The following is a 26,982-nucleotide window of genomic DNA, read 5'->3' as shown; positions in this document are numbered from 1 at the left end:
TTATCTGCTGTTATCTTCTGGGCCTTTTCACTTTAACATTATTAACTTTAAATTTCTCATATTTTAAAACTGTGGTGAGCATTTAGTTAAAAGCTATAGTGAGTGGTGTATTTCTGTAAATTTTTATCATCAAAAAACAATATAAACTGAAAAACATTCCGTGAAATAAAATGACTCATTCCGTGAAATAGATTTTTGGTCATTCCGCCCACCCCTACTTCCTTTCGACCGATAGTGGATTTTACGGATACCGATAACTAAACTGGTCCCTTCTTGACGATAACCGATTAATCGACCGATAGTTTTTAAAACAGATACTGGATAAAAAACAAACATAACACTCAGTGCTGAAATGTATTACAAAAGTCATAAAGCAACAGTACTGAACCATGAAAATCTGCTAAAGGAAATAAATATAATATATTAATATATTAAATACTTCTGTGAAATACTTCCCCCCCAAAAAAATGTATTACATAAATGTATATTATATGCATATTCTTGTACTTTATTTGCTTCTGTTTTAACATTTAATGATTATCTAACCAAAATAACAAAAGATCAGTGATGATAAAAAAAGAACTGAAGCAATGGACGCACTCGGAAAAACTAGCGCCATGGATTTTTTGCGGATAGACGAATATTCCATCAACGAACTATCGGTGCCGATTAATAGCTAAAACCGATTAATTGGACTTCCTCTACTGAAAACCTTGAAGTCCACAGTGTTTGCTATGTCTGCGTGTCACTGTCAGTCACTTTTAAGATTTCATTCAGTCACTTGTATGTTTTTACTGTGGAGACCAGTTGACCTTATGCAACCGGGTTTAGGTGTTCCCCTCATCCTAAACTGTTGACTTTAAATTGCCGACACTGGAATATTTTCAACACAGCGTTGGGTCAGAAGTGGATGAGCCCAGCCAATGTGTTAAATTAAGCCAGAAAATTTGACCTAACAATGGGTTAAAACAAACCAGCATTTTGGGTTGAAACAACCAATCATACTGTAGGTTAAATTACAACTAATTGGGCTGGGCTCGTCCCTGTTTTAACCAACGCTGGGCTGAAAATAACCCAGTATTTTTTTAGAGTGTACTGTATAGTAAAATAAATAATTAAAAGAAAAGTAATATTATTTATTATCATTTAAGCATAAGTTGCATTAGCAAACTGACAATGACAAATATGGTTCCCAAGAACAGATTCCTAGACACGTTTACAAAAATAACCAAACTGGCTCAAGAGAATAATATACTGCTGCATGTTAGGGTTTGGAAAGCTACTTTAAAACTGCAGCTTGCCAAGCTGAAGTTACCGATGAAGTATTTAAACTACTAATAAAACAATTAGATCGTTATCTTTAATTATTCAGATAATTAGCTACATACGCTTATAAAAATAAAGCACCACTGAAGCAACGTAAGGGGACAATATAATTCAGATTATCATCTAAATAACTGTGATTAAAAACAATAGGGATTTCAATTCGAATGCCATAACCATCCTTGTGAAAAACATTGGTGCAAACCTGTATGATTTCTTTATTCAGTTGAACACAAACAAAGATATTTTGATAAATGATGTAAGCTCACAGCTGACGGTACTTCAATAGTAGGAAAAACTAATACTATGGAAGTCAATGGGTACCGTCAACTGTGTGCTTACAGTCATTCAGTAAATGATGACAGAATTTTCATTTTTGTGTGAACTAACCCTTTAACGTTATAAACAAGGAATAAATTATTATTCCTTGTTTAAGGTTTGTCTACAGCTATGCACTAAGAGGGGTTAAAAACCGGACAGCGTATCATTGGCCATAAGAAGCCTAAGAAGGTGCTAAATGCCCTTAGAGGAATTCCTGATTTAGTCCAAATGTCACGGACAGTTTGCAGAAATGAACCCCAGTGAAGTTGAGAAGAATTTTCGCAAGGGTATTAAGTCAAGACTCTGCCAACATCTGTGACGGATTTCTGCGGCAACAAGATTCCAACTTTATGGCCGTCTTTCATCATTTCAAAGACTGGCACTACATGCAACTTGATCTCAGTCGAGCAGTTACCTTCATGCTGCGGCACAAATGATAAGGGAAATTTGCGAGGTCCATCTGAACATGCTACAGAAAAAAATGCAACCAAGGAATCAGATCGCATAAAAAACCCACATGGGAAAAATTCATGCTACTGACCCGAGTGAACTGATCCACAGAAACATGGAGGTTTTGGTTTCTCACAAAGAGTAATGTGAAATAAATCAAGAATTTATAAATCAAATCTTAAAAAGATGGATGTGAGCAGGTGAGTCACAATGGGCAACCTTTTATAACCTATAAACTAAATACTGAATATAATATAATGAATTACAGTACAGTAAGGTTGTCAATAGGGGGTGCTGGGATGTTGGCCAGAGAGGAAAGCTAAATTGTATAGTGAAAATTAATATGAAATAAAATCATTTATTTCACTGTTAGTCATGCTATCATTTATTTAAAAAAATTAAAACTGAGTTTGTTGTATGTGTGTGTCATCTTTGTGTGTCTGGGGCGCCACCCAAATGAGTGTGTATGTAGGTCAGTAAATTTTGTGAATGTGATTAAGGCTAAGCTCTAATTGGCTGGTTTCAGATCCACCTTGGGGCGCAGCACTGTGCACCCAAATCCTCCCACTTTTATTGTTAGCATATCAATATTGTTCTTTTAAGTTGTTGCCCTCATGTGATTAGATAGTTCTCAGAGTCTCATAACCGCATTGCAAATTGTCATGTAACTGATAGTTACAGTACTGGTCAGTGAAAGCAAGCAAAATATCTTGAGATGAAAGAAAATATGATTTTATCCTTACCAAATCAACCTTTACAAGCAGTTGAAGAATAAATAAAGGATTAAGAGGCTTGGACCAGATCGACAAACAGAGTCAAATGATTGGAGTCTGTGTGCTTCCACCACTTCTTATAGCAAACGCAGTTGGCTAGCTGGATGCTATGTAAGTCATGACTTTTATTGTTTTCACTGTTTGCTCTGAATGTGTGATAGACTGCACAAAATTTTGAAAAGGCCACTATGTTGGACTGTATGTTGTCTGTTATGAGGGTCTGGTGTGTGTGTGAAAAAGTCTAAAAAAAAGTGAAAAAACTAAAAAGTCTTTGACAGAATATTTTTTTAATCAGGAAAAAGAAAAAAATCTGAAAGCCATTTTGACAGATTGCATTTCCAACTTGTCTAAATGTAATTCATAGTTATATAACAAAAATCAATTAAATTCAATTCAAAATCCTAGATTGCCAAAAAAAAATCAGTGGTTAGTCTTTTATGAATCTGTAAAATATTTAAGTCTAGGTGGATGCCATGAGCCTGGAAAATGTAGTTTACTCCATGAGTTTAAAAAAGCTTGGCTTAAATGCCTGAAATGAGTAAACAGTGCTCATAAATGGCTGTTGAGATAGTACTGTCACTTAAAATGAGCAGAAGTTTGGCCCCATGAAACGGTACTCCTTACATCATGACTTAACAAGCATATTATCTAATAGATACAATATTTCAAAAAGCAATGAGCATACCCAAGAAGTTTTTCACAGCCATAATTACTTCGCCCCGTTATGATCAAAAACTTCATTTGAATCTGGAAGCCTCCGAGCATCTGACGACCAAAGAGAACACAGATGCTGTTTACCAACCCCAACTTAATGGACTAATAAATATATTTTAATGCCTTTTTGAATTACAGAGGATGATAGAAGAGTTTAAAGTACGGGCCTGTGCGTGCCATAACTCTCCGACAAATACGCTCATGCACATAAAGCCGCAAAGATACAAAGTTAAACATCATACATCAGCAGATATTTGACAGCAAACCTTTACATCTGGAAACGATGGTATGTGGATAAAAAATATACGACCCTTCCCTCAAGTCACCTTGATGCAAGACCATAAAGTCTCGACACATTTAATGAGACCATAAAAGGAACCGTGATCTGGCCAGAGCTGATAATAATAGACTTACAGTGGCATCATCAACATAGCTATGACCTGCAGCTCGCCAATCAATCCTTCTAGCATGTACGCAGTTAGTCATGAGGTTTGACCTGATGGTTGAGGTAATGCAGCCTGCAGACGCTGGGTGGCCGCAATTCCAGACCAATTTGGAAGCAGCCGGATTTAATTATCCAACGGTGACCCATAAAACAGCAAAACGACTGAGCTACATACTAATATGCCAAGCTGAAGTACAGACCTACAACTAACACTAGAAATGACCGTACTGCGCAGCATGCTTGATTAAATACTGTAATTAATGAAATGGGAAACCGGGCGTAATGCACAGTGCTGCAGAACCAAGCGTGTGTGCTTGGTGTCCATTAATGCATATCGTACGGATGCTCAGAAACATGATACATCCTGGCTTAACGTATAAAGATACATTAATATTTCGCCACTGCGCCGGTTTGTCCTCTCTCTCTCTCTCTATCTTCGGATAGAGTCAGGGGCAACACGGGCCTCCGGCCCTGCCCGCTGTGGCTATATTTACCCTGTTGAAGCATCCCAGGGCATCACGTTGGGATTCTGTTACTCAGATGCACACACGCTGCCGGCCATAAGAGCTACGAGCCCCTCGCCCGCATTCACCCATCAACCACGTGTTCAATGCAGATATCCTCCGCTGCGCAAAGCACATGTGCAGCAGAAAGAAGATACTGAAAGCAATGCGAGGTTAAGAGGAACACTTGCATAAAGCAGAAAAGGGTCCAGTGGGGCATGAGTCATGACCTTTTTATGAGATGACCAATGAATAGTGAAATGCTAAGCACTGATTTATTGTGATTTAAAAAAACAGTTTAACCAAAAACGAAACTTCTGTAGATGTTTTCACAGATGTTGATAGGAATTGAATGTTAGGTCGGAAATGTTTGAAACAAACTCAGTCATCATTAAGTTTTTACAGAGTGGCTGAAAAAACACTGTTAGTATTGATTTCTACAGAAGTCATGTGGTTTTGGAATAATAACATAAGTTAATGATGAAGTATTAGCTTACTTTAGTTACTCCCGAACTTTAATAGCTTTAGAAAACTGCTTTAGTTAAACTGTATAATATAAATGTACGTAATTTAGTAATGTACGTACGTTTTTTATATATATATATAGACCATTTCAAAAGATGTAAACAACACTGGTCCAGAAGCACTTCCTGTTTCCGTTTTTTAAAGATAATGATATATGTGAAATAAAAAAATAACTGTCACAAACTGTAACAGGAAGTGTTTCTGGACCAGTGTTGTTTACATCATTTGAAATGTGTCTATATATATATATATATATATATATATATATATATATATATATATATATATATATATATATATATATATATATATATATATATATATATATATATATAAATAAGTGCCCTACTGGAAAATCCAGCTAAGACCAGCATAAGCTGGTAGTTGGTTTTAGCTGGTTTAAAGTGGCAGTAGCTAATTTAAACTGGTCCTCCAAACCTGGCAAAGCTGGTCAAGCTGGAGGGTCAGCTGATTTTCCAGCCTGACCAGCTAAATCCAGCTAGACCAGGTTAAAAAGTGACCAAAACACAGCAGACCAACTTACAGAGTGACCAAAACACAGCTAGACCAGCTTAAATAGTGACCCAAAGACATCTAGACCAGCTTGCTACACCTGCAATACCAGCTAAAACCAAGCTGGGAGACCAGGTAAAACCAGCTCACCATCTTAGCTGGATTTTCAGAAGGGTTTAACAGTATGCTTAGTGGTTCTGCTGTGGTATCAAAATATATGGTGTGCTATTTATTTATTTATTTATTTATGCCATTCCAGCATATGGCAATATTTATGACGAGAACTGGTATACACACACGTTAATATATACAATTTGACATCTCCAACTCACCTAACCTGCATGCCTCTGGACTATGGAAACCAATGAACCTGGCCCTACTGAAAAAATCCAGCTAAGACCAGCATAAGCTGGTGAGCTGGTTTAAGCTGGTCTCCCAGCTTGGTTTTAGCTGGTATTGCTGATGTAGCAAGCTGGTCTATCTGTGTGTTTTGGTCACTTTTTAAGCTGGTCTAGCTGGACTTAGCTGGTCAGGCTGGAGGACCAGCAGACCTACTAGCTTGACCAGGCTGGGAGGACCAGCTTAGACCAGCTACTGCCACCTTAAACCAGCTAAAACCAGCTACCAGCTTATACTGGTTTTTGCTGGATTTTTCAGTAGGGGGTGTAAACCCACACAGACATAGTGAGAACATGCAAACTCACACAGAAAGACCATCTGACTCTGACGCACCACATGCTCGCACTGGGGATCTATTAGAAATTAGTATGCACAGTAATTTGCTTTGGACAAAAACATGGTCAAATGAGGGCTGGGCGGCATTAACCAAAATTCATATCTCTGTAATTTTGTGACGAATGTCGGTATATGACAAATATGCTTTGGAAAGTTTACGTATGACCTCAGTGTACATTTCAGGCAGGGCTTCTGTTGCAAAGGAGGGTCATATTAGACCATACCAATACAGTCGGTATTATCTCATCCAGCTGGGGGGAAAATACCGGTATATGACCAAAACTCGAAATACCACCCAGTCCCAGTCAAATGCATACATGTAAATATAAAACGTAAAAAATAACAGGAAAAAAAATTGTTAAACAGAGAAATCAAATAATTAGATTTTCTCTCCTTTTTTATTAGTGAATCGAGTCAATTGGCATGCCATAATGCATACCTGTCAACACTCCCGTTTTTCCCAGGAGTCTCCCGTATTTCACACCCATCTCCCGCCCCCCCTCCTGTTTTGTTAGTTCTCCCGGAAAACTCCTACCTTGTTATATGAATAACCACATCACTATATTATTCCAAGGCTGTCCAGTTGCCAGAACGAATCCTACTCACACAATAGACACATCATACAAATTTGAACCCATTTTTAACCGCAATCTGGTAACCAACAACTCGGTTGCGCTGTTGATATCTGCACAGGTAGATGGGGGAAGTTGAATAACTAGACCGCGCGTTTGCTGCTGGATTGTGGGTCAACAGCGCTGCCATATTAGTGGTGGCAACTTTTTTGTTAATATCATCAACATCAACAACTAGAGGTAAATGCCTCTGTGGCTCCGTTGTGTGCATTTGGAGGTGTACAAACCTTCACACACCTCAAAATGAGTCTCAGGGAATTACCTTTCATAAGTAAGACTGAACAGTTGTTTCTGGTTGTGTTAGATGATTGTAACATTATTTTAAGAGTTGGCAATTGGAGGCAGCATATTAACAACTAGCAAAATATCGCTATGTAGCCATGAATGTTGATACTTAATGAGAATTACCATTGTTTACATGTTTTTTTATTTTTATAAAATTGTAATGCGTATTAGAGTTAGGCTATGTTAAATTTTCCATCTTACTTTAGTTAGCTGGTTAGGGTTTCCTAAAGAAAAACATTGAAGGCATTGGTAGGACTGTCACTCTTTGCAACACTGCCACAACCAGAGATCTTCAGAGATCTCCCGGATTTTGGAAACCAAATGTTGACAGGTATGCCATAATGTGCACAATAGGATACACAATATACACCTACAGTATCAAAATAAAACATGCTGCTGCCCTCTAGTGGCTCAGGGTCAGACTGACCTAAGAGTGCCTAGTAAAGCACCTATAAGTGCCTATAAGTCGTCTTCATTGTAATCGAACAAATCACATTGATTTTGAGTCTGGGTATCCCATTCATTTATATGAATAAATGGCCATTGGGAATTCTTTGTCTGTGCACAAATATCAAATGTGCTCCCTGAAGTTTCCAATTACCTTTTCTGCTGAAGCACAGCTAAGGACAGATTTCAATTTGAGGGCTATTGATTTTTAAGCAAACTGTAGAGCTTTTGAAAGATGATATCTTTACTATAAACATCACACGTACCTTGTGAGATCGCATGACCTAAATTGAATTAAAGACCAGCTTTCTTAATCATTACAATAACTGGATTCTTATCTTGAAATGAAGCTTAATAGATGACAAAAGTGGAATGAGAACTACGCTCTGAAAAATGCTATTTAATCCATTGTTCAGTCAAATATGGAGTGCAGGGTTAAAATTAACTAAGTACCTTCTTAGTTCATTTAACCCAATTGTTGAGTACAGTATGTTCACTTTTGACCAAACCAAAGCTTCTACTTGTAGTTTCTCATGTCTGACACAAACTTATTGGTTTTAAGAGTGATGGTATGATGAGGTCAATGCTTTTATAAGTATTAGGTGAATAGTAATAGTTAATAGAATGCTTTATTATTTTTTAAACTTGGTACTATGGTAGGGGAGAGCGGGGCACAAGCTAACGCTTTTTGGTTTTGGCTCAATCATTCAAAATATATTTGAGTTTGATTAATTATATTTTTACACAAGCAACACACACATCTCTGCTACAAATGAACATTTGAAGTTTGTTTCTAGTACTTACAGTTCTTGAAGAATTACACCAAATGTGACAGAAGTGCATACGTTACAACTTACTCCATAGGTGGGGTTAAATGTAACAGGCAAGGGGTTAGTTGTAACACTTGCTAAAATTACGTTTGCAGGCAAATATTTCAATACTATTTTGTCTATATACTTGAAGTGGATATTGTTTATATATCTGTCTATAATAGAAAGATATCCACACTGTATTCATTCATCCAGCCCTTTTCTAACAATAGTTCAATTATAAATGGATACAAATGATTCAATATGTAAGAAAAAGCAGCACAATTTTGACAAAAAAACATTTTTATATATGTTACCCAGTCTGTAATAATCATACTACAGTTTCAAAATCAAATTCTGAGATAATGAGAATCAAAGTCTGATTTAAGCCATTCATTTCATTATGATTTCAATCTTTGACGTGACCTTATTCAATCAATATTAAAGATATGAACAAAAAAAATAAATTTGACACACGATTTTTGATAAGACAGGCACATTTATTTTGTTGGCAGCCAGCAATCATTCGTGTGTAGCCTATTTAAAACAACGGCAAGAATTACGCTAAAGTTAGCGGTTTTCATATCGTAAGAGCTGAGCGGTTAGTTGTAGCACAGCGTTACAATTAAAGACGGAGTGCACAATGTTTGAAAAACGCTTTGGAAAAGGAGACGGGCCGACTACCAAAACACACTTACAGCCAATCAGCAGTAAGGAGCGTGTCTACTAACCAACATCCTTGCCGGGTTGCATATGTGTGGGGCGGGTCTTTTAAAAGAAGGTCCAGATTCTATTGGGGTAGGGGCGTGTTTGTTTAGGTGATTTCAAATATCAACATTGGCTTTCAAACATTGTGCACTCCGCCTTTAACCTCGCAGGGTCAAAATATTTTCAAGCCCACCAAAAAAGTTGCTAAGAGCTGCAGACATATTTCTAAACGATGCTATGTTTTAGTCAACAAGACACTGGTAAATATGACATAGGATTGGATTTAGCATCTTACACACCCAACTTAGAAACCGAAAAAAAAAAACATATAATGAAAAAATTTACTTACATGCCACCAAAACACTCATTCATCAATAACTCTCTGGAAAAACATTTACATTTCCAATAATTTGCGGGAGATCGTCTTTTGGCAGAGTGAAAAAATACCTAAAAACAAAACGCTCAACCTTGTGCAACAATGTAAACAGTCCGTGTTACAACTAACCCCGCGTTAGTTTTTGCCCCGCGCACCCCTATACTATAGACCTATGAGCCATTACATTATAAATACCTGCCTATTATCCTTTAGTACCTCTTTTAGCCTACAAAGTGGTTTGGAGGCAAAACACTGATTCGAAAAGGTGGTTTCCTGTACGGCCTGTATATTGGGGGGCGTAGCAAAACTCGCTTTTTCAAGGCGCACCCCTAATGTTCACTTGGGTTCATGTCAGGTAAATTTGAAGGCCAAAGGCATTAACAGAAATTAACAATCTTGGTTCTCGACAACTCCATGATTATTCTGGCAGTGTGGCATGCCACATTATCCTGTTGGTACTGGCAGAGAACACAATTGCAGTAAATGGATGCACTCGGTACGCAACGATGTTCAGATATCTGACAGCAGTCAGGGATGGTGCAATTGTCATTACAGGCCCTAAAGTGTCCCAAAAACATGACCCAACCTTTCATCCAGAGTCCATAGTTTCTGTATCAGTGTATCCGCGCTTGTACACACCAAAAATCTTAAGTTGTCATGGGAGGCCACTTTCTTCCAAATATCCACAGCCCAATCACAATGATCTTGGGCCCATTTCACGTGTTGATGGCAATGGTTACAGTTAACATGGGACCTGGCTGGGTCGTTGGCTACGCAGGCCCATATGCAGAAGGCTGCGATGAACTGTCACTGTGATCACCACGGTTGTAGCTATTGGTGATTTGTCACAATTTGGCCCTGGGGATGGGTCGCTGTGAATAATGCCCGACAGTCTCCCCTCCCCTCGGGTATCAGTCAGCTTCTTACGACATGCAACTGGACGGAGGTTTTGATGTATACTCACTACAAGGCACATAGTTTTTTAAGATTTACATCCAAGGTGCCCTGCCATCCCAATTTGTCCACTATAAAAAATCAGATAAATCAGCCTCTTTTTTCATTCTGACACCAAACACTTTAGTGACCAAAAACTGGTGCTTGGGTGGTATACAGTATATGAACTTGATTTTTCTCATTTTAATTGACTTTAATGGACCCCAACATGTAACAGTTTAATTGCAATTTAAAATTGCAGTTTCAAAGAACTCTAAACGATCTCAAGCGAGGCATAAGGGTCTTATCTAGTGAAACGATTGTCATTTTTGACAAGAAAAATAAAAAATATGCACTTTTAAACCACAACTTCTCGTGTATCTCCGGTCGTGTGACGGGCCAGCGCGACCTCACGCAATACGTCATCACGTCAAGAGGTCATGGATCACGTATGGAAACTATGCCCCAGTGTTTACAAGTGTGGAGAAAGAGGACTGTTCTGACGTTGTTGTATGTCGAATGATACTAATTAATGTTTTTGTGTCTGTTAATTGTTTAAAATGGTCCGCAAATGTGCGTTTCATATATGTAACACGTGACCTTTCCACGGCATTACGCAATTACGTGAGGTCGCGCTGGGGCGTCACAACGAGAAATTGTGGTTTAAAAGTGCATAATTTTTATTTTTCTTGTCAAAAATGACAATCGTTTCGCTAGATAAGACCCTTATGCCTCATTTGAGATCGTTTAGAGTCCTTTGAAACTGCATTTTAAACTGCATTAAAACTAATAAGTGTTGGGGTCCATTAAAGTCCATTAAAATGAGAAAAATCCTGGAATGTTTTCCTCAAAAAACATAATTTCTTCTCGACTGAACAAAGAAAGAGATCCACATTTTGGATGACATGGTGGTGAGTAAATTATCTGGATTTTTTTAAGGAAATTGACTAATCCTTTAATACAAACACACACACTTTACATTGAATATGTCCATACCACAGTGTGGGAAGCAGCACAAATTTAGCAAGATTCTGGATATTTAATCCCAGCTTGTCATCACTAGGTGGTGCTCAACACAAGGAAACAATGGTGTTCATACGGCTCCTTTTGAAAATCATGTAGTATATCATGTGTATTACAAGCACAAGACTTCAATGTTGAAGTGAATCAGAAGTTATTGTGGTTACACCCTCCAAATCTTAACTACTCTAAATTAAACAAGATGTGTCAGAGGAAGATTATGTTTATCTCTCGGAGTATCCTACAGCTTTAAATCTGACATGCTTTATTGGTCATCATTCCTATCAGCATATCGTCCCTGGTGAATGATGCAGGAAGAATCTCATCCATCCAAGGCAGTTGGACTCAGCACTACCGCAGCCAAATTTGACTGAGGTCAAGAGACTAAATCCAGCTTGAATCAACACTGAGTCTAGCCCAGATTATGACTAGAAGATACATCCATACAGAAGGTCAATGAGGGGGCAGGAAAAACAGCTCGTGAATCATAGAAACCACCGGGGAATCGTACAGTTGTGCATCCACACCCTGGCTAATTCAAGCCTGGTCATCTGACACGTGCTCCGGGGGTTTAGACCAATTCACAATGTGAATTCAATGACAGTAAATGTAAAATATAAAGTTTACAACACAAATCAGACAAATATTAAGACTTTATAATAAAGAGATAGTGGGAGCGATAAAAAACTTTTTACATGCAAACCAAAGATTAGCATTATGATGTTCTGTCAGTCATCTGCAGTGTTTCCCATCTATACAAATATATTACTCATTCCTTGTTTCTCAATGTTAGTTAATACATTTATATGATAAACACATTTTAAATGGTGCATTGTTTGGATTGTTGGAGAGAATAATCCTGTTTTTGCTTTTTTACATATTATCTGTACTTTTGTCAGACATAAAACGAGTAGACTATAAAGTAGTGAGTAAACACGCCCCAGTCACCTTGTGTTTAATCCAACCAGCTGTTAACTCTGCTGAAATCCTTATATATAAACGCAATTTATAATCATCTAAAAAAATCACCATATACATTGATGCCTCTACTGCTGTTGCTTTTCTAATCATGTCTTGTTGTGTTTTAAGCTGTTTTATTTCAAATGTGAGTTTTATTGTATATCGCGTAGCCTAATAGCGCAGACAATTCGGTGCAAATTCAGAAATATGACAGCATACACTGTTACTGTTACACAGTTACTATAAAACACGTGTGCGTACACGTGATAGATAGGGAGCGAATGCGCACGTGTGTGTCGGAAACACGCTAACCTTTCGTCAAGTCATGATAAACTCGATCAGCCGTCTTCTCTGTCAGTAACATCCGTGACTGTTGATGTTTACGCAAAAAAGAAAGTATACGGAGGAACGGACTTTGAAAACGCCGTCACCTTTTCAGTTATGTGAGAGAGAGGCGCACGCTGCAGGCAACATGAGAGAGAGCAGGCGCAGTGAATCCAAACAGTAAAATATGCACACTCAATTGGATAATTGTCAACGCACAAACATAGAGAAAAAAGACATGCCATCGTAGAAATAAGAGAAATTACATATTACTTGAGGGCTATTTAGTTTGTTTAATAAAATAACTAATTGTTCTCTGGCGCTATAAAGATCAAATTTAGGGGGGGGGGGGGTCGAGCCGTTTAGGAGCAACAAAGTTTGATTTCACTTATTCATTTCACTTTAATTTTAATTTTTGACATGACCTTACGTCAAAATTAAAAATATCATGGTTATTTTTCACAGAATGTTTTTTACATGATTTTATGTAGGAAACAGCAATTCACAAAGGGTCACTATTTGTTTGTCGGTGGCCTTAAAGGAAAACACCATCGTTTTTCAATATTTCACTATGTTCTTACCTGAGCTTAGACAAATTAATACATACCTATCTTTATTCAATGCATGCACTTCATATTTGTACAGCGCATCGTAAATGTGTTAGCAATTAGCCTAGCCCCATTCATTCCTTAGGATCCAAACACGGATGAATTTAGAAGCCACCAAACACTTCCATGTTTTCCCTTACGTGAGTAGTTACACCAGTAAGTATGGTGGCACAAAATAAAAAAAAAAATTTAAGCGGATAAAAAAATTAAAACTATATTGTATGGCGGAAGAGCCGAGGTCGAAGTGCTGCAAACTAAGTGCTCTTCTGCCATACAATATAGTTCCCATTTTTATCCGCTTAAAAAATCTCCACGTTTTATTTTGTGCCACCATACTTACTTCATGTAACTACTCATGTAACAGTTTTTAAATAGGGAAAACATTGAAGTGTTTGGTAGCTTCTAAATTCGTCCCTGTTTGGATCCTAAGGAATGAATGGGGCTAGGCTAAATGTTAACACATTCACAACGCGCTGTACAAAGATTAAGTGCACGCATTATAAAAAGATAGGTATGTATTAATTTGTCTAAGTTGATGTAGGAACATAGTAAAATATTGAAAAACAGTGATGTTTTCCTTTAAACATTTGTAGCTACAATGTTGAGTCATCTCATGAGTGCATGCTAATATTGTCTTTATTTTTATAAATACATATTCGATCCCACTAAATAACATCTTGCCCCTCAGTCAGCGCACAACTACCCTCTTTATAATAAACATACAGGCCATCAGATCTTGTGATCAAACCTCTCTGATTCACCCTGATAGAAAAGCATCATCTTGTACTCCGAGCCAAATTTAGAACTGAGATTAGGAGAAAAGGGCCCTGCGGCTCCTTCAGGCACGAAAAACAAGCACAGCGGCCCAGAAGAGCTCTGGGTTCAGCATTTTAGTTTTGCATAAAATGAGACGTTAGATGAGAAAACCGGTACTATGAATCCGTGCTGAAAACATTTTTGGCGAGGTCCAAGATTAATGCTCTTGGGAGGATATAATGTTTATTATTAGTCAGGTCTGTACCAGCTAAATGCCAAAATTCTTCTCTGTCCTTTCATAGAGGATATTCTAGAAGAGGTAGCAAACCGGTTACTGAAAACAAGTAAAAAGGAAATAACTAGATAATTCATATACAACAGAAGTTAAAAAAAGTAAAGGATTACATGCTCTGACTAAATAATACATGAATGAATGCGGGTTATGATTTACAAGATTGCAATACATCTGTATGCTTGAATACGTTGACATTAAAGAGATAGTTCGGCCAAAAACGATATTAAACCCATGATTTACTGACCCCCAAGCTGTCCGAGTTGCATATGTTCATCGTTTCTCAGACAAGCACATTTTCGGATATTTTAGAAAATATTTTAGATCTTTCTGTTGATTAAATGTAATGTTACGGGGTCCAGCCATAGTCCACGACCTTCAAGTCCAAAAAAAGTGCGTCCATCCTTCACAAATTAAATCCAAACAGCTCCAGGATGATAAACAAAGGTCTTCTGAGGGTAATCCGTGCGGTGTTGTTGTAGAAATATCCATATTTAAAATGTATCTTTTCAAAAAACAACAGTGGACAGCAGTTAGTCTCGACCCTTGGTGTTATGCTCATGTGAAAAAATGGCAGACAAGGGAACTACTGTAATAGTGAGCAAGAAAACTCATCCAGTTACAACTTTCTGAAGTTGACACACAACCGCTGTTAGTGGCTTGCTGATCACATAAAAGCCTTTTTGAGTCGCACTGAAACACATGACATCAACCTGGACCCTCCCTCGAAATTGCAATGAAAACATCAAGCAGGCCGAGGAGATTTGCTGAAAGGAGACCTTTATGAAGAGAATGCGTTGAGAGGTGAAAGGGTTACACCCAATTTCAGAATGAAATCTCTGAGGGCTTCACATTCAGGCCCACAGCTAAAACAAACACTTAAGGTCAGAGCAAAAGGAAACACTGCGAAGAGAAGGGTGATGGTCGCTGCTAACAGAAAGGTTGTAGGTATGATCCCAGGTAGGAATAATCGCAGTTGCTGACATCACAATCAACACTGTGTCCTTGGCCAATATAGTTAGGCTCCAGGGGGACGGACCTCGCAATCAGGGACCTCAATTACTCTGGACCAAAAGCATCTGCTACAGGGAAAGTAAACATTGAGTTAAACACTGCTATCAAGATCGGGTCAAACCTGGTCTTCTGGCCGTGTTGACACAGATTGCAATTTGCGATATGACAGTAGCTGCGTTTCCATTACCCTTCAAATTGCGCAAATTGAAATAGTGAAGTGAAAATGCAGCCAATGGAGATTTCACATAAACTCCCAAATATGATAAAAATATATATGCTCGGGTAAGGTGTTTTTTTAGGCAAAACTGCAATGGAAGTTACAGGTCACATGATCATTCTTTAAATATGGTGGTACGGTATGTTTGGTTGGAGGACAAGACAGAAGAGGTGTATTCGACTTGATGTGGCGTCAAGAACCGACAAGCCCATGACATCAAAATACTGCAAGAGTGATTCGGGAGTCGACTGTGTATGCTTTCACTCTCGCTGTATTTTGATGTCATTTGCATGGCGCTGTATGAAACTGAACACACCCAGCTACTAGGGGTGAGCAATAAATAGCCTGAGATTCTCATGCGCATCTCATCAGTAAAGCCATTTTCGTGATTAGTAGTAAATCGCCATCATCTGCTTTCAGATGGAGCGGCATTTACTACACAAAACCATATTTCACAGAGAAGTTAGGCAAAATCACATTCATAATCATTGACAAATCGCCTCAGATAATGTATGCGATTTTGCCGAGCTTCTCTGTGAATAAGGCTCTGTGTAGTAAATGCCGCTCCATCTGAAAGCAGTTGATGGTGATTTACTACTAATCTTGAAGCCGGCTTTACTGATGAGACACGCATAAGAATCGCAGGCGATTTATCGCCCACCCCTACCGTCTACATGTTTTTTTTAAATGACTTGTCGCGAGACAAAACAATTCCGTTTTAGTCGCATGACATCGCAATAGTTTTTTGTTGACATTTAGAAAATAAAGCTAAAGTTTTGCGCAAATCTATTTAAGAAATGATCTCACCTTCAAAGGAATCTTCTGGCCATGTTGACACAGATTGCAATAGACAATATTAGCAATATGACAGAAGCTGCTTTTCCATTACCCTTCAAACTGCGCAAATTGAAAATGCGGCCAATGGAAACACGGCTATTTTACATAAACTGTAAAAAAAAATATGCTCCGGTCAGGTGGTTTTTTAGGCAATTCGAAAAAAGGAATATATCGCAAAACTTTAGAACCGACAAGCTCATGACATCAAAATACTGCAAGAGGGATTTGGGAGTCGACTCTGTATGCTTCCCAGTCGCTCTCGCTGTATTTTGATGTCATCTGCATGGCGCTGTTTGAACACACATCTTACGCTCATCCGCATTCAGGATGAACGCTTACGGAGCGTACAGAGGTTTCTCTGCTGCTGCTCTGTCCCCCCGCCCTCCGAATTTGCTATACGTCACTAAGAAAAGTGCGTACACTACGCTAATACTCTCTCCTGAGTCTAAGATGGCGGCGCTACCGGAAGGTAGTTAATTACGTTAATAAAATTTTAAATATGGATATTTCTACAACAACACCGCACAGATTACCCTCAGCAGACCTTTGTTTATCATCCTGGAGCCGTTTGGATTTAATTTGTGAAGGATGGACACACTTTTTTTTGGACTTGAAGGTCGTGGACTATTGCTGGACCCCGTAATATTACATTTAATCAACTGAAAGATCTAAAATATTTTCTAAAATATCCGAAAATGTGTTTGTCTGAAAAACGATGGACATATGCAACTCGGACATCTTGGGGATGAGTAAATCATGGGTTTAATATCGTTTTTGGCCGAACTATCCCTTTAAACCGAACTCTGGGACAAATACATTGTAAATAATAAATGTTTTGGTTTCCTAAAGACGAGGGGAGATGGCGATCATGGATCACCACTATGTGAAGGGAGGTTGGGCAACCAATCTGTAGTCAACATTGTATATATTATTTACAATGTATAATTTATTATTCAGTTTAGCTAGTGGCTAAACTGAACTCTGCAACAAATACATCTTTGAAAATAAATGTTTTGGTTTCCTAAGACAAGGGGAGATGGCAATCATGGATCACCGCTATGTGAAGGGAGGTTGGGCAGACAATCTGTAATCAACATTGTATTATTTAGTACAAATTTGCAAAGTAATGCAGCTCAGTGTGGTTTTTAATAAGCTTTAGCAATTATTTTAACTTAAGTTAATCTACTTGTTGTTATAATAAATAAACTACTAGGGGTGTAACGATTAACCGAGCAAATGCGCGTTTTCTCAATGAATGAATTTGAATGAATTACGGTGAAATCCAGGCACATCCGAGAAACTCCCTTTGGGCCACAGAAGCAGCAGCATTACGAATGCTATTCCAGGAAATGTCTACAGGAATATTTATATCACTGTTCTTCAAATTGTTTCAGGTATTTTCATGATAATAAAGAATATTTTAAATGATTTGGTTTAACGAGTGTTGCTTTTTTAAATGCACGTTATGAACGACTCCAACTCGTTATGATTTTAGATTGATAAGGACTTCCTACTGACCAAATGCCGTAGTATACACACAAGCTGTGCATTAAACAAAGAATCGCAGCCTTGCGATTCAGAATCGATTTCAGACAGGCATTTTTAATGGGACACACGGTTGAATCGTTACATCCCTATAAACTACTCTAAAAAGGACTCTATTGTTATTGATTCGTTGCGGAGTTTACCAGAAGTTACGTTTGTTCTACTAAAGCCATTTGTTTATGTTGTTACTGCTGAAACGTTTTAAGTTTTTTCACTACAAAGGCTTTTTGTGCAACAAAAAGTTTCTGTGGATGTTAAATGTTTCTTATGGAAACATACAGCCTGACATAAAACTTTTAGGAAGCTTTATTGTAAGCATGTATGAGATTCTGTGGTGAAAAGGGAATGAATGACCTACTTTGCTGGTTGTTTCCCAATCTGATTTGCACCTGCATGTATCTAATAAAGGATTTAAGAGCAGAGGCACATTTGTCTTTATTTATCAGTCATAAATGAAAGCAGAGCTTCTGGGAAATGAGAAAAGAGGTCACAATTAAATCAAATACGACTGTGTGACACATACTGATTATGTAGACAATATGTATTAAAGAGGCTATATAATGAGAACAGCTAATCTGTTCTAGCTTGATTTACCAAAAATAGTATGATAACTATTAGAACTTAAAGGGATAGTTTACACAAAAATGCTGTCATCATTTACTCACCCTCACATAGTTTCAAATCGTTGTGCTGATTAACACAAGATAAGATATTTGGAGCAATGTTTGTAACCAAAGAATTGGAGCACCACTGCCTTCCATAGTATTTTTTCCAACTATGGAAGTCAATGGTGCTTCTACCTCCTGCTTGATTACAAATATCTTCCTTTGTGTTCACCAAAACAAGGTCATTTGAACAGGTTTGGAATAACTTGAGTAAATGTATAAAGATGACAGAATATACATTTTTGGGTGAACTATCCCTTTACCACTTCTCTCCAAGTCGTATATTAGAAAGATTAATACATGCTCGCCTAAATTTACACACCAATGGTGCCATTTGGGTGATCAGAAACTTGGCTTGCCCAGCCACAGAGAAGTAATAAAGGAAAAGTAGGATAGATATTGCCATTCCTAAACACCAGATGAGACAACATTATCATTTCACCATTAAATCCTAAGGGTTGAATAAAGCATAGACAATGGTCGTGTTTTCGAAAGCAACAAAATAAGAGACCAGATTTGTATGTGTTGTGGCCCCTCAGGGGCCGTCTTTATATCCTCACAAAAAGTTTAAATCTCAGAGCTAATGCGAGTATGCACAGAATGTAATTCTGCTAGGAAATAATTTCCTGTTGATGAAGAGGGAGTCTGAATGTTGTTCATCATCAACCCTACAGAAGCACTGAGCTTGGTTCCATTACATGCCACAGACAAATCAGCTAAAAGGTTTTGTGAAAAGATATTTTGGCAAAGAAAGCGTGTCCTAATTATAAGTTACCGAACTAGTCAAGCCACAGTATCACAGAAAGCACAGTATCATATTGCATGTTTAATAACATTATGCATGGCAGACTCATGCATAAATCTATGAAAACAAAACATCATCCTACAAATGTAAAGAACATTTCGTGAAAATATAACCTTGATATCTTTAATATTAACTTGAGGATTTAACCTGTTCACGGAGCACGAAAGACACGCATGTGCATTTGAAGAACACAGACATCAAGTCTGAACGTGCTTTAAAGAGCACCAATGGTGCGATTCACAATTTTACATTTCCTTTAGTGATGTTACGTTCGTGAACGAATCGTTCTTTTTGAACAAATCTTTTAGGTGAACGAATCGTTCTCGTTCACGCCATCCATTGACTCATATTTCTCGTTCACTGAAATTTCCCTCCCTTCTTGAGGAGCACGGACAAATGGAGCGCGGCTTTCTTTCCGCCTTCAAAGACTGACAAAACTATGAGCCAATGGCAATCGAGTATAAGCTGTGGCCAAGCATATGATTGGCTCAATGTACTGAATGAATACGCCCTTCACTGACCGAGCCGCTGTTTTGAGTCTGAACGAACGAGAGAGAGAGACAGGGATCACGTTCTTAAACAAACTGAATGACTGGTACAAGTTACAACCTAATGAATGAGATGAATGAGAGGGATCGTATAGAAAGCGAGAGCAACGTAAATCAAAATCTTGTGAAAGAATCATGTGGTTTTATTTTAGTAAAGTTATAGTAACCATGTTTAGGCGGACAATTTACCTTAATACAAATGATAATCAAGGTAATTACTGTTGAAAAATTTGGTATTTCTGTTTTATATAGTTTTATATATCTATATAGTTTAATCCACCCTTTCACTGAACTTAAATCAGTCATCTGCGTCTGAACGAAGTCTTGAACGACATGACCGAAATTATATGATTCGTGAACGAGGATCTGATGACTGACTGAGCTAGAGGAGGCATGCAACGGAGTCTTTATTTACAACAAATCCAGATTAGATGTACTATAAATGTATGTGTGTCTTAATATATTCTGTAGCTTGATAAAATTATGCTTAGTATTTCACAATTTGAGCTTTATTTAAAACTAATGAGTTTTTGCAAGTCTTTCATTGTCTTATTACACATAATGACACACATATTCGCCACCTATTGGCGTATTTATGTAAAATTAAGAAATGGTCACTGAACGAATCAGTGAACGGATCTGAACGAATCATTTTGGTGAACCAACTGAAAATGAACGAGTCACCTAAATGAACGAAAATTTCCATCACTAATTTCCTTTGGTGTGGAAGTGTGTATTAGTACATGTTAACGATATGCAAAAGGTACATACCCCAAAGGAAACAATGACGCGAGTTATCGTTTCTAACGTAAATCTCTTTTCTTGTACTACAACAAACACACGAATTGTAGGCAACAGTTTACTTCCTGGGATTGATGATGTAGACAAGACCGACATTATCATAATTCCTCTCGCTTCTGACTTACAGCCTGTAAGTTAACTCCTGTTAGCATCGCACTGTGAGCGAATCTTTCAAACATGGTGAGGAGCGTCACATTTCCGGCTGACGTCAGAGGTATTCAGACCAATCACAACGTACAGATTAGCTGGCCAGTCAGGGACACAGAGCTTTTCAAATCTGTGCGTTTCAGGAAGAAAGTGAAATGTACGGTATGTGGAAAATAATGTGCATAAACATTGTATTATACCAAATACACAAAATAACATTGTTTTTAGCAATGAAATATGTCCTCTTTAAAAACCACCTACATCACAGGTTTAAGAATTTAAGAATTATACCTGGCAATGCCCATTCATAAGGTTGTTAAAAAAGGCAGATTTTGCTGGGCAGCTCCAGGCAGTGAACACTTCACTTATTCGCCTTAGGGAATACTGTCAAGAGTGGGCAACCAGGCTTTTTTAAAACCTGCCAGTCCAGCATACCAAACAGGGCATCAAACTTGACACTATCCTAATATTCACAACTACTCAAGGGCACAAGCAAAATTGAACTACATCAAATTAACGTTCACTTTGAGCCTGACCTAAAAGCATAAGCTAATTTATAAGATAATTTATAATTGTGCCTCTAGTGCTGCTGGTTCGCCACCTGGTCTCCTTCATGTAATGACACTACTAGAGATAATACAGCATGACTTTAAACACCCAATTTTCCCTAAAAAGGCATTTATTACTTTCCCACTGAGAAACAGCTATTTACTGTAATATTGTCCTGCTCAATTTTTATGCACTTAAGGAAACATGCTCCCTGCATGAGATAACAAATGCAGAAAATATAAAAGTGTTTTGCCTTTATAGTGAAAACATGCCCACGGAAACTCTATAAAAATAAATATCAACTTTAAGTAAATCTGCACTCTACGTGGGACTGTATACTGTAACACTTATCAAAAACCACATGAGTGGTTCATAAGGAATACAACTCACTAATGTCGCAGTTTTGCTCACTTAAATAATTCCCACACAAGATATATGCAAAAAAAGACAAGGCCTGGTGAGCTGCTTTAGCAGTGTGACATCATCATGTCAAAGAGACTTAAACCAAAGATCGGCCCACCATGCGAGTCAGGCGCTCTAACAAGCAGTGAGGTTTAAACAATGCACAGCTTTCACATGCTAGCTCTACAGCACTTGCAAAAATGATTCTGGTCAATCAACTTGTTATTTCATAGCAAAACTGACACCTCTGATATGGTTTATACCCGAGAAGCTTAAGTTTGCAGCTATTGGGCTAAGTGGGTGACCAATCACAGACTTGGCCAGCTTGACCAATAAGAGCATTTCAGAAGGAAAGGCCTCAATAAAGTCCAGAGAAATGGAGAGTTACAGGTAAACCGGAAAGAGAGGTGCTGCAATAATTAGTGATGGACCGATATATTGCAGTATATGGCATTTTTTTTATTGGCCAGTACAATTTTCTGTTACTTAAATTTGTCGTTTGTAATGATAAGACACTCAGATGTAAAGGCATAGTCTGACATAATGACCAATCATTATTCACTTTTTCACATGACGTTATGTTGTGTTACACACAACAACAGCAATTGTGTGCACCAAATAGGCTTTATGCCCAGCTGCACTACTTCCTGAACTTCAGCCAGCTTCTTGTTTCCTGTCTGCCATTATTGCACAAACAGATTTTTCCAGGTGTGCCTGACCTCAGTAGTCACAAACAAACTGCTTAATCCAGGTATGTCTGACCTCAGTAGTCACAACAACAATAATCAGACACACCTGGATTAATCAGTTTATCCAATAATGGCAGACAAGAAACAAGGAGCTGGCTGAAGTTCAGGAAGAAGTGCAGCTGGGCATAAAGCCTATTATGATTCAAACAGTACCATGTGGTGTCAGATCCACAAGTTGTAAATAAGTACTTTAAAAGGGTATAGTTATAAATATTTGGTGCATAACAAATGCTTATTTAGTTTCACGAATTTTCTATTTGTCTCTCATTTACTGTAATTACATTTGTGTTATATCGGCCTCTCTTCTTAATATCAGCATCGGCCATTAAAAAAAACATATAGGTCGACCACTAGCCATAATGTAAAAAAAATAAAATAAAAATAATATGTTCTTTTACAACTAAGCATTAAAATTATGACTTCATAAAAGGACCGTTTTAAAGGTGTCATCTTTTTAAGCCTTCTAGAGTTTTATTTTAGGTTATGATGTCCTTAAGAATATATATTTACAGTGTAAGTACCAAAAACAATCTATATACTGTATATTTTTACAGCTCCTCTTTCAAGAGCTCTGCTAAGAACAGGTCGTTTTGGCCTGTAATAAGTAATATTCATGAGCCTCTCATCTGATTGGCCTGTTGTTTTAAGAGTGAAAAATACACTAAATGTTAGTTTCTGTACACTAAATGTTAGGTTAGTAAACCAAGGGACACAGAGACTAAGAGATTTTAACCTCATCGTGTTTATCTCAATCAAAACAGAACAGGGCCGGCGTCTGTAACTTAGGAAAACAAACAAGTCTGGTTTCCCAGAGATATTCTATTAAAAGACTGTAATGTTACAAAACAAGTAAGTATCCAGTTAGCGGCAAGCGCCAGCCGGTTCTGACATCACATGATGGCGCTTTACTACTAATCAATGATATGCTCGTATTTCTGAATAAATGAACATTAACCATAACCATCGTATATTTATGTTTTTCAGAAGCCTGTACAATGATTTAGTTTCCGGACATCCATCGAGTAAACAGCATTTTCTCACATGGTGCGATATAGGCACTAGGTAGTGATATAAAACTTCCGCTTCCCAGGACCAATTTTCTGAAACGCACATCACTTTACAGAGCATTATCTATTTGGAATCGACTTTCTGTCTCATAAAGCAGAATTTAGGACAAATACAAATTAAGAGGACAGTAACCCAGGAATTGCTGCAAATGATCTAGTGCCAGCTGGAAATTGTCATGTTCTTTCAAATGGTAATTTTTTTCTGAATGTAAGTGCAATGTTTGAAGTATCTTGATTGTAATTTGTGTTGTTATTGCTTTGTGTCATTTTATGTTGTGAATAATTTTAAAGAGGACCCCAGGAAGATTAGCTGCCATTAAATGGGCCACTAATGGGGATCCTAATAAAACAATAAAACAATTTAAACGCGTAAAGGGCGTTTTCTTTTATCTTTTATCGTGGTTTTGTTCATGTGCGCACGATCATGAAAGATAAATGTCACATGCGGAAGTAAGCGCAACGTAATGCATAAAAGTCTCGACTCAAGCAGTTGGCAGAGAAACGAAAGCGAAAATTGAAGCTCACGTTACATTTACAGGTCTTGCAAAAACGAGAAGAGATACAACAGTATAGCTTAAGACAGATATGCTGTCGGCTTTTTGAACAAATCTCCAAGTCCCATGTAAACGCAGTTTTCTACATAGACGGTTTATTAAATTGCATGTAAATGCATGAAAACAGTTTTCTATAATAAGCAGATTTTTGATAGTTAATCGCTTATTGTGTGCATGTAAACGCACATAGTGCTCAGGGTGGTGACTGAAGACGGTGACTGAGTGTTCCTGAGGTCACGTTTTTATGGAAATCACAGCGGCTCATTAAAAATCATAGCTACTTTAAGCAGGCTGTGTGAATTTGACTGTGAAGTTATGTTTTTGAAATGTATTTGGTACTAACATTTAAGGTTATCCTTATCACAAACAAATTTGCAATGTTTTACCATTCTGCTAAGAAAATTCCCTGACAAGTAAATGCTATTATTCAGTTGGAAATAGTGACTCAATTACTTGATTGGTTTACCAGGGAAATATAAAAAATAAAGACAGACTACTTATAATTACCAAAAATGCTAAGATTATTCCTGCTATTGCTTAACAGAACCGGTACTTACCAGGACAAGAAAATGGATGGAGAGCACAGATGTCCAGTTCTTTGACAGGAAAATGGATGGAGGGTAAAGCAGACGAGGTCAAGTCCTGTTGCAGAAAAAAAAAAGGTAAATGCTTCATAGGATATTTTTCATCATATTACTTCTTTCAAATACTGATGAGCTAAACTCCCCGGCTGAGACGTTGTTATTGGCAATATTCCCTTAAACCACAAACCAGTGTTTTAAAGCTTACATCAGACCACGGGCCTGCTAAAATGACAGTCAAATAACAGCTTCTATTTAAAGACATCATCACGTCAATAAATATTTTGAATGGTCTACTATGCATGATAAAATACCACACGTTTCTGATCCAAGCAAAGCTGGTCTTTAAAAATGGAAAACTGGTTTGTGTTCCACGTGATTATGATCCTAAAATATTCCTCAGTTTTACAAAAACGAATGTGGAGAGCATGAGCACATATTATTCCCCCGAGTGAGGGAAATTACAAAACAGATTTACAGATTTACAGATTTTAGAAATGTTCACTACGTTCATTTAAAGGGGCCATGACACAATACTTTTTTAAGATGTCAAAAAAATCTTTGGTGTCCCCAGAGCACATATGTGAAGTTTTAGCTCAAAATACCATATATATAATTTATTATAGCATGTTAAAATTTCCACTTTGTAGGTGTGGGCAAAAATGTGCCATTTTGGGTGTGTCCTTTAAAATGCAAATGAGCTGATAAAATTCAAACACTGATCACAATTGTGCTTTTCTCTGCACTAAATGGCAATGCTGGGGTTGGATTGTGCAGATTAAGGGACGGTATTATTTGTAATAAGAGCTCCTTATGACATCATAAGGAGAGCCAAATTTCAACGACCTATTTTTTCATGTGCTTGTAGAAAATGGTTTACCAAAACTAAGTTACTGGGTTGATCTTTTTCACATTTTCTAGGTTGATAGAAGCACTGGGGACCCAATCATAACACAACATGGAAGAAGTAAGATTTTCATGCCATGGCCCCTTTAATGATACAGTGTTTCTTTAACAATTTAATTAATTTTACATTTATGCATTTGGCAGGCGCTTTATACAAAGTGACTTTTAAGGCACACCGTCTGTTATCACATGTTTATTATCATGCATGTTTTCTGGGGTCGAACCCAGAACATTTGCGCCTTTAATGCAATTGAGCTAAAGCAGTGCTTCTCAAATAGTGGGGCGGGACCCCCGGGGGGGCTCGAAGCGACACCACGGGGGGGGGGCGGGCGAGACCCGGGGAAAATACATTTTCAGGAAGTGATTTTTTTTGCACCGTCACTTAAAGACATTACACCCCAAACACGCTGATAAGCCGCTTGAGTTTTTTATTATTATTTATTGATTATATTTAATTAAATTTTTCAGTATCAAATGGTCAAAAAATATACTGTAAATAAGGATTGATTTATTTTATTTCAGGCAAATTGATGAATTTTTAGTCTTTTCTGTTACAGACTAAAAAAACAATGTTAATAAAGTTATTCTTTGTTGTAAGTTGATTGATATTTCTTTTTTAGTGTTTTCTTTAATGTTAATAAAGATACAATGTTTTGCAGATGTGTAATTTTATAAACAAATTATACTATTTACAGTCGCGGCGGAGAGTTGGGGGGCGCGAAATGTTTACTTCTTCCTAGGGGGGGGGGGGGGGGCGTGATAGAAAATAATTGAGAAGCACTGAGCTAAAGGAACATAAATTCACTACAATATATTTATTATGAAACTTTATTCATGCAATTTATAACCTTAATGACATTTACACATTAGGATAAAACAGCAAAAATGAAAAAGTTTGACTGCTCTGGATTAAAGGACATATGTGAATTACTTCAAAGATCACTTCAAAAGAGTTTTAACACATTAAATCGTGATCAGAGTAAAGACAGAAGTGTGACATATGACATAAAACATCCACACAAGATGTGTGTTCATCGTGGCATGTGATCATTATTTTGTAGGCATATGGCTTCAATGCTGCTCATCTACAGAAGAGCAGAAGCCAGGTGGCATTCCATGCATTCAGACTAAATGACTGTTTGA

At 37.5% G+C, this 26,982-nt stretch overlaps 1 protein-coding gene across 5 annotated transcripts in view; it reads right to left on the bottom strand.

Moving 5' to 3' along the window:
• The window catches only part of tspan9a (tetraspanin 9a), a 261,891-nt gene that overhangs the window by 202,098 nt on the left and 32,811 nt on the right, over positions 1–26,982 (bottom strand). For 3 of the 5 annotated variants that reach the window (XM_055175085.2, XM_055175087.2, XM_055175086.2), the window contains exon 2: positions 24,910–24,994. The exons of the other annotated variants lie outside the window; for them this stretch is intronic. The gene's annotated coding sequence lies outside the window, so the exon portion shown is untranslated. The remainder of the gene's footprint in view (positions 1–24,909; positions 24,995–26,982) is intronic. 5 annotated transcript variants of the gene reach the window in all.

Source organism: Misgurnus anguillicaudatus, chromosome 15, assembly GCF_027580225.2.
Source record: "Misgurnus anguillicaudatus chromosome 15, ASM2758022v2, whole genome shotgun sequence".
In the NCBI taxonomy this organism is placed as follows: Eukaryota; Metazoa; Chordata; class Actinopteri; order Cypriniformes; family Cobitidae; genus Misgurnus; species Misgurnus anguillicaudatus.
This window is presented reverse-complemented; position numbering and strand designations above follow the sequence as displayed.